The following is a 9,012-nucleotide window of genomic DNA, read 5'->3' as shown; positions in this document are numbered from 1 at the left end:
GCTAAAAAAATAAGCTGCTAAATCCGTAACATATTCTTAAAGACTGAGATGCTAGCGGGTTCTTGGAGCATAATGATGGTTCTTATTGTGAGAACTGAGAGTATTCAAGTAGTGAGCCCACTAGGTTTTTCATCTGGCTTAGATTTTTCCCATCAAGATGTACCATGTACTTCAGGCAAAACTTATCAAAGAAATTGTGGTGTGACAAAAATTTTTCTGCGCAGTGACAAAGAAAGTCTTGTAAAACTCTTACTGGTTCTAAAATTTCTACACTCTTTATTAATAGCCTCTCAAATGTTATCCATACACACCCTAAGTGTCTGCATGCTTCCACCTTTCTTTTTTATAGTTGTATTCTGATGCAGTATTCATAAAATTTCCTTTCATTTGAAGCACCCCACATGAAGAATGGTTTCAGAAGTTTTAATTTATGTAACTTGTGTTTGGCCAAATTTTCTCTTTTGGATTTGAAATCTCTTCTTTTTTCAGCACCACTATTCATACCCAGTATATATCTGTAAGCCTCTTGTTCAACTTGTGTTACAAAATGAACAAAAATTATTCAAGTGCTTGTTTTCAGGAGAGAGGGCAGAAGAGATAGTGACTAATTTTAGATTTAAATTCAATTCAGTTTTAAGTGCATTGAAATCTTAAAAGTTTGGGGTTCTTTTCAAGTGGTGGCAGTTGTTGCATAGAGCTGTTCCTCTAGTGAGATAAAATTTCTTTAAAGTATTTAGAAGTTGAATTGAAGTCCTTGCTGGCTTCAGAAAGAGCAGGTCTGGACCTCGATATTCAAAGGATTATAGGATTATACAGTTTTGTCGTATTTGTTGTTTACTGCCTACGTGATAGTGACACTGACATTTCCCTCCAAAAGACTTTCAATCTATAATCGTGTGTCTTAAAAAATGTGGTCATCAGTTTCCTATTGCAATTTCAAACTGTCTTATCTATGAGCTGCTGATACCTTCTTACCAAGTCCTATCCTTATGTTAGACCTACAAAATCACATCAGCCTACAAAGTCACATTCTTAAAATGCAAATGTTAGCAGAAGTTGGGTAGAAAACTTTGAGGCAGAGTCACTGAGTTTTAGTAGGTATCTAAGTAATTTAATAAAGGTTATACAGAAAAACTCTTTCTAAGGCTCTAAAACTCATTGTGATGTGACAGTGCTGAGACCAAAACTAGAAAAACAATGCATAAATAACCCCCAAATTTTGTTGCAGAAAATAAAATATTTCAATTTGTACTTAGTGGCATGATTTAAATACATTTACATGTATTAAATTCAACTACTTTTAAACCACAGTGGCATTTCAGTAAAAGTGTTAGTAATTTGAATATGGAAAAAGAAATAAAATTTTAAAATACAAATGAAAACTAAATATTTAGAGAGTCCTTTAGTTAAAAAATAATTAATTACATCTTTATAATGCCGATTGTGCTCTACAGATTCTGATTTGTAATTCTAAATTGATGTTAGTAGTTTAAACATAGTGCATTATTAAATACCATTGAACTTTCAAATTAAAATAATATATTTCTTTAAAACTGAGAGAAATTTTAACAGAAAAAAAATCTGAAATAAAATATTAATTTTGGAAAAATAACAATTGGCCTTATTCAGTGAAAAACTAATTTTGACATCACTGAGGAAATCTGTTCAATGCTGTTCTGCCTAGATATTATTGTCACTTTTTTCTGAAATGGAAAATTTTCTATCAAATCTTTGGGGTACCAATACATTAAAAAAAAATACTGTAAAAACTTTTAAATGGTGCTAAATATTTGGCTGCACTCCAACTCATTCTTAGAAATCTATGACTTAAATTTTACATATAAGCATGAACCCATGTACCACCACAAATCCACAGGCAAACAATTAACCTGCTGTCATCAGACCAGCAGCACGAAAACAGGAAGAGCATGTGAGTGAATGCAGAATAAGTCCCCATCCAGGTCCTGCAAGGAGAAAATTCAGCTGAGGTGATCATCCTATTCCTTAATAATGATACAAAAGAAGGAAATAATATAAAGAGGCAACCACAAAAGGTGTTCTTTCATGTGAACTCTGAGACTTTCAGCTTCATCACTAGGAATAAAATTTCGTGGTTTGTTTTTGGTTGATTTTAATTATCAGGTCACACATTCCTTTAGTAGACTTTTAGCACAAGTGTGTAATTGTAATTGATCTGTTTTTTGGCTGGATTGCCATAGGGGAGTATTAAGTAAGAGTGAAATTAACTGTCTTGTATTCCAGATGTCAGGGCATCCCTATGATAATACAACAGCAAAGCTGTTTTTCTCTAAATTTCAATTCAGTAGCCCTTAAAGATAAAATATTAAACCATCAGTTGTGGGCATCTGCTTCACTATCAACTATTAAAATTTATAATACTGAGAAGTCCTTGATCTGTCACAATATAACACTGGTGTTATTCATTGCAGGTGGAGCTTCTTAGATGCCACTGCACAGGCTGTGTGGCTAAGGGGGGAAATATATATACTTCCTCTCTTTTTCTAATCAAACTATTGAATTTGTTACCTCAGGGGAAGCAACAGCAAGCTTCCTAAATGACAAAAGGCAACCAGTGTTTTTAGCTGCATAATTTTTGTAATATATATCAGACAAAAAATTTTGAATGGCAAGGGTTACTACTTATAGATTATTGTAGGAATTTTCTATGTTGAAGATTAGGTTCTATTTGCTACCCTGTGTAAAGACATGAGCAGGGATGTAGATGGAGATGCAGTCTGCATTTAATGTTGGATGGCTTATACTTTATTTAAGTTAAATTTTAAACCTTTTAATACAATTGGACTGAGAAAGCAATAAGGTGCTCAAGGTGATAGACTAATGGGTTGCCCATGGGAGGGACTCACTCCCTAGAGGTCTGTGAAGGACTGTCTCCCATGGGAGGGACCCCACAGGAGCAGGGGAAGGACTCCTCTACCTGAGCAGAGACAGAAAAAACAAATGACCGTAACTCCCATTCCCTGTTTCCCTGCACCACTGGGGAGGAGGAGGGAGAACATGGAAGGAAGGAGGGGTGGAAGGAAGGTGTTTCTAAGTTTATTTTACTTCTCACTCTTTTCCTCTGATCCTGTTAGTAATAAGTCTAAGTAATATCCTCACTTAGAGTCTGTTTTGCCTGTGAAGGTGATCAGTAAGTGACCTCTCCCAGCTCTTATCTCAACTTGTGAATCCTTCGCTGGTTTTTTTTTTCTCTCCTTTGTCCTGTTGCAGAGAGGAGTGAGAGAGTGACTGTAGCGAGTACCTGGCGTCCAGCCAGGGCCAACCCACTACATATGTGCACTATTTGGTTTGGGATTTATGCTTCACCAGCATAGGCCCTGCTTCCTTAGCTCTTAAGTGTCTTTTGATAGATGTAAGCAGTATCTTTTATTGTCCATGAACAAGAGGGTGGAAAGACAGGGGGAAATATAGGAACATAAATGAAATAGGACTTTTATGGAAGCATCAACTCAAACCATTTAGAAAGATTTGTGTTATTGCATTTAATTTCTTCCAGATGTTCTTGCAAAGGGGGAATCTGGATTAACCTGGGAAGGTCAATGGAAAAACATGGTTTTCTGATTTTAAAAATTAGGAAGAAAGGACCATTTTTGTGCTAGTCTGACATCTTTGCAATTATCAAGGTAGTCATTTATTTTGCTTACAGTGTAGGGAGAAAAATTTTTGGAAGAGGCACCACCATGGCAGCTATTAAAATTCTAGGAACTTCCCTACGATTCAGAATCCCTGAAAAGCCAATGAGGAAGAGGACCTCTGTGTTAGCATTGGATTAAGATTGTTTGCATTTAGTCTGGGTTTGCTGTGACTCAGTGTTGACACTGACTGAAAGAAAGAAAGAACAAAGAAAATAAGAAAATACTATCACCAGAAATAGCTTAAATTAGCGTCCTGTTTGGCAGCATCAGCAAGTCTGAAGTTTCTTATCACTCTTAATCAATTGCTTTGCAAGAGGTTTATCTTATGTGGAAAAGTAGGTCATATTTGAAGACTGAGATGTAATTGCTCTGGATTTAATATGATGAATGTGGTGGGAAATTTGAATGGCTCATAGATGAAGTCATATGAACTAAGATGATGACAAACATGATTTTGTAGCCTAGGAAACTAGAGACAAGTTATCTGTGTCAATTGCTTATTTGAGTCATGAAGATTGAATATATGTTTTTTCCTACCTTGTGTCGATTATGATGTCTGTAGTTACTTTTTGCTGATGATTCTCCTGTTCCTGGCGAGATCAAAAGCTACTGACAAGACAGTGGGGCAGGTACCTGTCCATGAAGCTTCTTTTTTGGTTCTACCTTCACTGAGACAAACTGAATTGTGAAAACACATAGGCCCAGCAGAGCTAGTAAACAAAAAACTTTCATTGAATGTCTTCTCTAGGACCTTTCTATCTCTTCCAAACCCTCCACCCAGCCACCCCTTAAAAGAAAATTAAAACAAAGATCATAACATAATACAGAATTGAGCTTCCGGAAAAAAATAGGTTGTTGTCAAGTCCTCAGTGATTCTTGCTTTCCTGTATAGAGGATATGGTTGGGAAGGTTTAGATAATTTTTCATTAATATCTTCCCCAATGCAGAGAAAGGGCCAGGCTAGAGATGTGAATGTTACTGGTGTGCTCATCAAGCATTCCGCCATGTTCCTTTGCTTCCAAAAAAGAAGGTTGAAGACCATCTATAGTAGCCAGATTAGCTAAACTAGAATTTCCCAGATCTCAGTTTGTATGTTTGCTATTTTGCTGTCTTGACATATTTCACTTAAGAAGTTTACTTGCAGAAATATGCCGAGATTAAAATAGATGTTTACTTCCTTTTCTTCCATTCATTGGTCCATGTCTTCCACAATGGGAGTAAGAAATAATAGTCATTATTTTAAAAAGGCAAAAAGTTTTGCCATGGTAGTTTAAGGAAATTTTTATTTAGCCATTTATTTGTTTGTGCTTTTACTTCACAGAGTTCAGTACTGAACATAAGTACACCCTAAACTTTACTCATTCACTTTCTACTGCTTCTGGCTCTCCTTTCACAGATGATATCAAGTTTTCTTGGCAATAGGCTGGTTTTTGCAGCTGTTTCCACTTGGGAATGGGACTGGGACTGTCTTTCTGAGTTCCATTTAGAAGTAAATAGTGATGAATTTTCTAGCTATTTAATGAAAAGCACACTATAGATGTGTGACAAATCACTGGCCTGTAAATGTTTTCAGAAATTACTGTGAAAATAATTAAGAAGCAATTGTAGTCTAACTGAAGACCATTTGGCATGGTTTCTGGAAGGCCAGATGAAGAGCCATCAGCCACCATCATATTTATATGTATAAGCCTGAACTGCAGTTGCCATACTGTTATTGGAGTCTGATTTGTGTTCCAGTGTAGTCTGCTCCAAATATCTTGTTACAACATGTTAATTTTTTTGTTTTAATTTACTTCTGTGTATGAAGGTGAACTTAATCTTTTACTAAATATTATTACAGAATCATGGATAGCTAGGGTTGCAAGGAGCCTCTAGAGATCATATAATCCAACCCCTCTGCTAAGGCAGGGTCACCTAGAGCCAGTTACAAAGGAGCACATCCAGGTGGTTTTTGAATGTCTCCAGAGAGGGAGACTCCACTAGCTCCCTGGGCAGCCTATTCCAGTGTTCTGCCACTCTCAATATAAAAAAGTTCTTCCTGATGTTGAGGTGAAAGTTTTTGTGCTTTATGTACATTACTCCTTGTCCTGCCTCTGAGCACTGCTGAAAAGAGTCTGGCACCATCCTGTCTTTGAGATATTTGTATGTACTGATGAGATCCCCTCTCAATCTTCTTTTCTCTAAACTAAACAGGCCCTGCTGCCATGGTCTCCCCTCATAAGAGAAGTGTTCCAGATCTCTAAGCATCTTTTTGGTCTTCTGCTGGACCATCTTTAGTAGCTTCTTGTCTTTCTTGAACTGTGGAGGCAAGACCCTAGACTTGCCCTAGTTGAACCTCGTTAGGTTTCTCTCTGCCCAACTCTCCAGCCTATGAAGGTCCTACTGAATGGCAGCACAGCCTTTAGGTGTTTCCACAACTCACCTCCCCTCCCTGTCTCCCACTAAGTTTTATATCTTCAGCAAACTTGCTTGGAGTGCATTCTATCCCTTCATCTAGGTCACTGATAAACAAGTTGAATAAAACTGGACTCAGTATTGTTCCTCGGGGAACACAACTGACTACAGACCTCCATCTGTGTTCTGTTCCACTGGTCATGACCCTCTGAGCTCTGTCCTTAGCCAGTTCTTGCTCCATCCCACTGTCCATTCATTTAACCCACATGTCCTGAGTATACTTATGAGGATGTTACAGGAGACAGTGCCAAAAACCTTGCTAAAGTCAAGTTACATGACACCCACTGCTCTTCCCTCATTGACCCATCCTGCCATGCCATCATAGAAGGTTATCAGATTAGCCAAGCACAATTTCCTCCTGGTGAATCCATGTCGACTACTCCCAAAGACCTTTTCTGCTAAATGCTTGGTGATTACCTCCAGAATTATCTATTCCCTCAGCTTTCCAGGCATGGAGGTGAGGCTGACTGGTCAGTATTTTCCAGGGTCCTGTTTCTATTACCAGGTCCAGAATCAATTAAATTGTTACAATGGGTTAAAATGAGAATCTTTCTACCGCATGGATCCAGCTATGGTGGGAATAGATACTAGGGATCATCTAACTCCCATCTGTGCAATGGAACAAATGCTCGTTAGCACACCAGAGAATGTTTTATTCCCTCTGAAACATAACTGCTGTGTAATCCATAGCTTGACTCAGAGGGAAGGGAAAGACATCATAGAAGTATAACAAAACAATTGCAGATACTTTTTCTCCCTCCTGAATCAGTCTCTATACCAGGGCCCAGTGACTCTTCCAGTCCATCACATCTTCTCCTCCAAGGATCTGCATTACCCTTAGTAAAGGGCTTTCTTTACCAGAAATGTAATTAAAATTCTCTAACACCATTATCAGCTCTTTGCAGCTTTGTAAACTTGGTCTTTGTGTGGGACCCTCTGCTACCAAATCATACTGATGGAAATATCCCCCTGTGGAATTCGATTATGTGCTGTGTGTGGCAACAACACTGTACGATGACTTCAGCAGATGTCACAGTGGCAGAATGGTTAGAGAAGAGGTAAAAAGGGACAAGGAAACTGGAGACAACTGAGGAAAAAGAAAGTGAAAAAATCAAATCAAATCAAAATACAAAGCCTTCTGTGTTGTGCAGAAACCACATCAGATGCATGTGAAATAGAGTGAGTTGAGGTTGGTAGGAAGCCTTGGGCTCAACAATACTCTTCAACTCTTAAATTGAAGTTTTCCAGCAGGTGCCGTCCTGTTGTTTGCCGTGGCAGATGGTTTGTGATATGCGCTTAAGTGTAGTATTTGGTTTTCCTCAGAGATGCTATGCACTTTTGTTTGGTTTTCAGCTTCACAGTTGGTCATCAAGGAAAAAATAATGACACTTTCTGTTATCTGCTTGTGTTGCCAGCATAGGAGAACACTACAATTACATAACACAACAGCTTTGTCTTTAGTTGATGTTTTCCCCTGTTAATTTACTTTCTATTGTTTTCCTAGTAATATCTTGGGTAGTAATAAGAGGATGATAGCATTCCTTTTTCTCACCACAAGTGTTCACTGAACCACTTTTAATTAAGAGAATGTATATTGACATGCATAACATAATCAGGTCAGGGACTAGAGCTGAAATTGATTGAGTGCAGCTCTTCTACACTTATTTCAATTTATGAATGTTCAGATGCAGATGGGTAGTGAAAAGGTTTAATTTCAATTTGTGTTGTTAGCACGTTCCTTATAATGGAAGTATTAACTGAACATGCTCTGCGTCAGTGTGGAGCAATCAAGCACGTCCAGTTTTCATAAGTGGGGATTGGAGGTCAGTTCTGAGCAGGTTCCAAGCATTCTAGTTATAGAAACATATTTACATTTGATCAGCTGTAGTATTAAAGGTTACGTTTCTGGAAATCCAGCACTAAAAAAAGGGAAAAAAAGTATTTTGGAATAGCAACTCCTATGTAAAAGTAGATTATATTTTTAATTTTATGAGTTATGGAAATGTAGATGTGACATGATTTCCTGCTACAGTTCTCGGCAATCCTTTTTTTTTTGGCTTGGTCATCACGCACATCTTTGTAAACTTGGGGTTTCTACTGTAATATTCATTTATCGTGAAAATCTAAATATACCAAATTGTTTTAACCTGAAAGCCCCATGGTAATAATGAGTTACACTGCTTTTTCAAAGTGTGTGACATGCAACATTCTACTCCTGCTGAGTAATATTGTCTATATCTTAAGCCACAGCAGTATAGAGGGTTTGAAAATCTGTGATTTGTTAGTGTTTTATCCTTCTAATGATCTGTATTACTTTTCATTTTATGAACAAATGGATTTTTTTCTTGCACACTGAATCATGGGTATATGACACATTTTCTATCACCTTTCTTTTCCTTGTGTTCACAGTGATTTGCAAGTGTTTAAAGCTTGAATAGAAACATGCAAGTAACTTTGCATTTTGACCACAACAGCAGTGTGATTTATTTATTTATTCACTTCCTTACAGGGCGAACAGACCATTAAGATACGCATCTCATTTCCAATTCAGATACCTCATAAGTTCTGCTCGGTTGATAAATTAATGGAAAGGTCTAGGGATTTCAATTTGGGAATTTCTGTCACATAAAGCATTCTTCTTTCCCTTAGGATTTTATTGACCTAGAAAGAAAAATATAACCCCCTGTTTCTGTAAATCTACCTTAGGAACTGAGGGCCATAACTTAAATGATGTGTAGAATGGTGCAGTAGTGTACTGTACTGTACAATATATGGAGCAATAATTGACTTCTTAGTTCAGCTGCCTAATAAAAATAAAAATCCCACCAAACAAAATTGGTTGTGATTTAATCAAAAGGAAAACTTTTCTTTTTTTTTTTTTTTT

This window comes from Empidonax traillii, unplaced genomic scaffold, assembly GCF_003031625.1.
Source record: "Empidonax traillii isolate 1590-97213 ecotype Southwest subspecies unplaced genomic scaffold, ASM303162v1 scaffold63:size2014119, whole genome shotgun sequence".
Lineage (NCBI taxonomy): Eukaryota > Metazoa > Chordata > Aves > Passeriformes > Tyrannidae > Empidonax > Empidonax traillii.
This window is presented reverse-complemented; position numbering follows the sequence as displayed.